The 6,333-nt window shown below is 36.4% G+C and overlaps 1 non-coding gene across 1 annotated transcript; it reads left to right on the top strand.

Moving 5' to 3' along the window:
• The first annotated feature begins 452 nt into the window (after positions 1-452).
• On the top strand, positions 453-604 carry LOC140968363 (small nucleolar RNA snoR135). Its single transcript, XR_012173758.1, has one exon. It is a non-coding gene; the product is annotated as a small nucleolar RNA snoR135 (small nucleolar RNA).
• The last annotated feature ends 5,729 nt before the right edge of the window (positions 605-6,333 follow it).

Raw genomic sequence — 6,333 nt, 5'->3', positions numbered from 1 at the left:
ATGATGAATCCGTAATTGCTATACTAATTTAAGAGTGAAATGAGGGAAAAAAAGATAGCTAGGTATGAGTATAAGAATCCAAATTTGGGTTTCGGAGAATTTGGTTCATTTGATCCGTGATACCGTCTTCAAGCAACTCTCGAGATCAACATCAACTACGATAATTGAATATTCTAATCTCTATTGTGATAAAAAAATACAAAAAAAAAAAAAAATGTATTCATCAACCCCAAAAAACAACACAAAGCACCCTCCCTCAATAAAAGAACCGGCGAAAGGGTAGTTTGGGAAATAGCCGCTCACGTAGTCCTCAAAACCCTAATCTGTTTGTTCACAGCAGCCACCTATATATATATGCACGCACAGATTGATATATCAGTGTGTTTCTGTTGGGCTTTTTTCCTATTTTCTTCGACCTTCTTCACCATGTTCTTATTTAGGATTTAGATTGCAAAGCAGAGATTGTGTGTATCGGCGTTGTGCGAATCTGAATGCACTCTGCTCGAAAGTTTTCTCTGCGATATCGATTTGACCTGGGGACGATGGGCAGTTGTTTTTCAAATATTCCAAATGAAATTCTTCAATAATCATCGTCCTCACATGAGCAATTCTTCCAATTTTTTCGGCAATAAATCCATATCATCAGTCAGAGATTAAATTGGTCGAAATTGAAAACATGGAGTTTCAGGAATGAAATATTACAGTGTGTTGGGCCTCGACTCCATCCCGATCGGATGGAATTCACGTCGCCAAAACACATATCACACACATACGCAACATTTGTTCCGTTGCATTGGCAACACATAATATTTGTTCAATTGTTCTTTACATTTCTTGCTGCCCTAATAGGTAAACTCCGATTTGAACGGAAGTTGAACTCAAATTAGGGTGTTAATGAATCGAATCGAGTATGACAAAAATTTGAAATCTCGAATTTGGTTCAAATTAGTTAGTTGGAGTTAAATTCGAAAATTTAAAGTTTTTTTTATTCAGATTCGATTCGAATCAAAGTTCGAGATCGACTCGAAAAATTCGATCGTATTTACGAATTAGTTGAATTATTTTTAAAAAAATAAGTATCCGAAAAGTTCGAAATTTATATATTTAATATATAATTGTGTTGTATTGATAAAATACTAAAACTCGCGAACGACTCGAATAAAATAATTTGAGTTTGAGTTTTGTTCGAAAAAATTTTTAACATGTTCGAGTTCGGTTCGAATTCGATAAACTCGAATATAAATCAAATATTTTTCGAAATGACTAAGAAAACTTGCGAATTGGCTAGATTAATTCACACCTCTAACCCGAACCGATAGGATACTCAACAAATAGGGTAATCACACGATCGGTTCGTGTATTAAAAACCTACCTAAAAAAATCTGGTACCAAGCACGAACTACCAGATACCTGAACAACCTGACTCGTGCCACGCCTAGGATGAGTATTCTAAGTTTAGTTCAAATTGTTTGTGGCGTGAAACTTTTTTTTTGAAAGGAAAACATTATAAATATTAATTCAAGGCATCCAAAATCCGAAAGCCAAGGTAGAAAACCACCATTAGTAAATTCTATGATAGCTATAAGATGAGCTACCCCATTTGTCATCCAATGCATATGCGTAATCGAAATGAAAATGTTGGACTGCATAAGCTCATGAATTTCTGAAGCGATTGAGCCGTTCAAGCTAAGATTCTCTGCATGTTGTTGGACAACTTTAATAGCTTGTGTGGAATCCGAATGGATGCAAATATTTGTTAAGCCAAGCCGTAAACACAGGTCCATTCTTTCATGAATTGCCAACAGTTCTGCACCCTTCACCGAGCCCGCGTGCCTAACAATGCACGCTTTTGCACCCTGAACAGAACCACTTGAGTTTCGAATCACTGCCCCAATGCTATACCTATTTCCTTTGCCATCAAAACCCGCATCTACATCAAGTCTTAATTGTGATGCCATCGGGGGTATCCATTCTCTATCTAGGGCTGAATGCAGTCGGTTGCACAAATTTTCACTCACGGAACTATACTTACGATAGGCTTTCAGCAGCACAAACACCCAATCAACCTTAACATGGTGCTGGTTTCCCACTAATACTTACAAGTTTCTAACCAGACACCCCAGATTATCATGGCAAACAATTCCATCTCCTCACCCTCAAAATGAGTCAATATTTCCAGCACACTATCAAGAAAGGATGCAAAGCAAAACATTTTAAAGAAATCCCAATAAATTGTAGTTTTCCAAACACATTTTAACATTGGACAAAATATAAGACAGTGACTAATAGTAGCATTATGAATCATACATAGTGAGCACAAACCATTTGCCGGGACATGATGCGTTACAAGGTTAGTTGTCGTAGGGATGTAGTCCCAAGATGCTCGCTACAGAAAAATATGAACTTTAGGTGATGTCTAATTTGAGTGCAGCAAACCCATCCTTGGCCTTTCTGTTATTCTGTATCCAATACATACACTCAAACTCACGACAACTTTATCTATAATCAATCTTCCAAAGTGATTTCAGCCAAGCTTTGGTTGTTAGTACACCATTCCCCGCGTGCATTCATAAGCCATGAGTTACAATTATTTTTTCGACGATAAGAAGCAGTGGAATTTAAGAACTTTGTGTTCCGATCCCCATGATTCAAACAATTAATCCTGGCCCTCTGATTCCAATGAAGTTCTTCTTGGTCAGCAAGTTTTTTTTATTTTTCTCTAATATTGCAATCCGGAAAGAGTTATCTTTCACAACTAGAGATCTCATAAGACAGCGCAGCTCATTACGGATATTTTTAATCCTTTTGTCCGTCTGATCAAACCTATCTCTAGCCCAATTTTTCAGAAACCCTCTGCAACGAGCAAGTTTACGTGGAAGGCTAGAATTCCCACCCAGTTCTGCCCATTTTTATTGAAGTGATCCGTGAAATCCTCCGCTTCTCTTTTGGCAATCTATAGCAAAATGGCCTTCAAAATGATAGAGATGAGTCCATAACCGGCATTGTGATACTCGAAGTTTGGTTTCACAAATAAATAAGAGCTGTAAGTTTCTTTCGGCAATAAGCCATCGTATATTGCCATCGTAATTCTCAGATTGCATGTTGGTTCCCAAGCCTCCGTGCATTCCAGATTAGAAAACTCACTGGGATTAGTGGGGCTGCAAAGCAGCCACCACCGTTGGATTAGATTAGTGTCACCATTCGCATCATTGTCGTTGGCATTGACTCGCTTGATAATTTAAGGAGAAGTGTCCTAGCCTGATATTAAACGTTTCCCAGTAGGCAGGTCTCATGACGTGATTTGGTTTATTGCATCCATGTCAAATAACCACAGTCCATGCCCTTCCACTTTTTCCTATTAGAGTTAATATTTACCCCGGAAACATGAAGCATGACTAGCCCCTCTTCAAAATTCTGTTTCAACATATGCCTTTGGGGCTCAACCACTTGGAGATGACTAGTTTTTGATTGATGATCAATTGCGGGCATTGAGTTTTCATCTGTTTTACTCTGCTCCTTAGGAGAAACAGAACCCATTGGCGTCTTAGTCGAACGCACAAGTGCCAGCCTATCAACATCATCTTCCATTTCTTGAGATGGACCACTCGGGGATTCACTGCTTTGTGTGTTAGTCTTCCTAGATTGAGCTTTCCTCTCCCCTGAGAAGGATGACACCCTAAGCCAAATACCAAAAGACTATGCATCCTCTTCCCAACTCGTGTATCACAATTGGACAAGTCATATCCAGAGCAACATGGATACGAGCAAACCCTCCTCGTATAATTACCATTTTCCCCTGCATTCACTTCAACAACCCTTCCTATTCTTAACCCGATATTGTCACAAATGATCAAGTAGAAAAATATTCTCACAAATGATCTCAATATGAACCTTCTTGCTGGCCTGTAAAATTTGGCATTTGACTCTTAAATGTTTCTCGATTAATTGCTTTAAGGGATAGAACCTTACCCACGAGACATGACTCCGACCGCTGTTGTCCAAGAGATGCTAGATCTATCGGGATGATGACCGATTCTTCACCACAAAATGAGCCGGTCCGGTAGTTTGGTGGGTTAAAAAAAGCTCGGGTTGTGAGTTGGTGGGTCGACCTAGGGTGAGCAATGTAGGGTGAGCAAGATTTCGGTTAAATCGNTATCAATTTTTATATATTTTTTTAATTTTTAATTTTTAAATCAACCCTAATTCTAATATATGGTTTCGTTCTCACTTCTCTGGCCGAATTTCTCGTTCTCACTTCTCTGTTCTCCATTTGTGTAGAGTGCAGTGTTCAAGAAAAATTACATATATAATTAAAGTTAAATCGCAAATTTTTTTTTAAACTAATCGGTTAATTCGGTTCGATTCGGTTTTCATCGGTTATGAAAATTAATTCGGTCGGTTCGGTTATGACTATATATTTCGGTTCGATTCGGTTATGACTGATTTGGTTCGGTTAGGTTACCTGAATGCTCACCCCTAGGTCGATCCACCAAAGTTTTTTCTTTAGAAAAAATTTAACACGCAATTCTTAATATTTGAATTTCTTCATAAATAAAATCCTTCTTTAATTCTAGATGGTAACTTGGATATGATTTTGCCTACAAGCTGTACAACTTTCCCAAAGTCAATGATAATTCATGGATTTTGTAGATATATTATCTATATGAATAGTGCTCACGTCTACTCATCACATGACACGTGTGTTGAATGGTGAATCATGACTACACATTTATAGTTGAACGAATGATCATGATTTATCAACTCAATACACGTATAATGTGTTGTATAGATAAAAACAATATTCATGCGAACTCCAAAAACAAAACCATAATTCATGAAACCCATCAGAAAAGATAACGTCGGTTCTCAAGATAAGGCTATCCCTATCCCTACAAAAAGGGGGAAAAATGATGCCAAATAGATAAATACACTTTAAAATTATCAAAACTAATTTGACCTAATCATCGTGAAAGCACCGAATCAGTCATCAACACACGACTAAAGTTATGATGAGAATTCAAAATTTTATCCAAATATAATAATTTATTTTATTTTTGGAGGACTATAAAAATTTATTTAATTTATTTCAATGTAATCATCTTTATTTATTAACAATATATTGGATGTACATAATTCTACCTAGCAAGAGTCTCGATCGGTTTCCTAATTCATATTAGACCCGATTAATAGAGTCGAAGCATAGATTAAAAAACGTAAAATGTTTGTTTTTTTTAGTGATATAAAAGTTTGTTACAATTGAATCTAGACAAAAACTTATGTGAGACGATCTCACGGTTCGTATGTTGTGAAACAGATCTCTTATTTGGGTCCTCCATTAAAAAATATTACTTTTTATTGTGAATATCGGTAGGGTTGACTTGTCTCACAGATAAAGATTCGTGAGATCGTCTCACAATAGACCTACTCATCAATCTAAATATAAAAGATCTCGTCTGAAACATGAGATTATGATACAATGCAACATTTATTTTCTTAATTTGTTTAACTAAAAATTTGAATCTTCCTTACGGCAAATGAGAGCTTATCAAAACTTTAAAATCTATCCAATAAGAATTTTAGTACAGCCTATATCCCACGTGTCGGTTGCTTGACCCGATAACTACATGTGGTTTATATTTTATTATTCCAGAGGCAAAATACCCAAACCTAATCCCATTAATTTAGTATGTGTCCCCATTGCATGGTCGCAAAAGCTTCATGTTTCACACACTAAAACACACACACAGAGATTAAAATAATCTACAATACGTATATGCCTGCCTATATATATGACATTTTAGGATTTGAGTTTATACAAATTTTTTATCCTCAACATGGCAGAAGGCGAGATTCGTCGTGTGTTTCAAGATTCATTGTTTTCAAATGGAGATCATATCAAGAACATCGATCAAGATTCATCGACATCCTTCATAGAGGAGGATTCAATGCTTTCGAATGAATCGGGATCGTTTTCATCCTCATGTGATACAACAGATGATGCATCCTCATCGAATTCGAGCTCGGCTTCGTATGATTTATCAGAGTTGATGGCACAATTGCCTATCAAGTAAGTGGAATCGATCTTAACCTTTTAATTTACGTTTTGTTTCGAAAACTTTGAGGAGTAATATGGATCTTTCTATCTTCTGTGAAACAATTAATGATCAATATTAGATGTCCAAAAGTACTGTTATATCTTTTTAGTATGTCTTTTTGGATTATACTTTTGACAAACAGGAGGGTTCAAGGAAGATCAAATCAAGATTTTTTTTAACAAAAAAATTTAAATATTGACCTTTTACAAAAGACAAAAACTTGTATGAGACGGTCTCA

The sequence above is a fragment of the Primulina huaijiensis genome, unplaced genomic scaffold (genome assembly GCF_012295235.1).
Source record: "Primulina huaijiensis isolate GDHJ02 unplaced genomic scaffold, ASM1229523v2 scaffold35785, whole genome shotgun sequence".
Taxonomy (NCBI): Eukaryota; Viridiplantae; Streptophyta; class Magnoliopsida; order Lamiales; family Gesneriaceae; genus Primulina; species Primulina huaijiensis.
The sequence above is the reverse complement of the archived record's forward strand: the minus strand, read 5'-3'. Positions and strand labels throughout refer to the sequence as shown.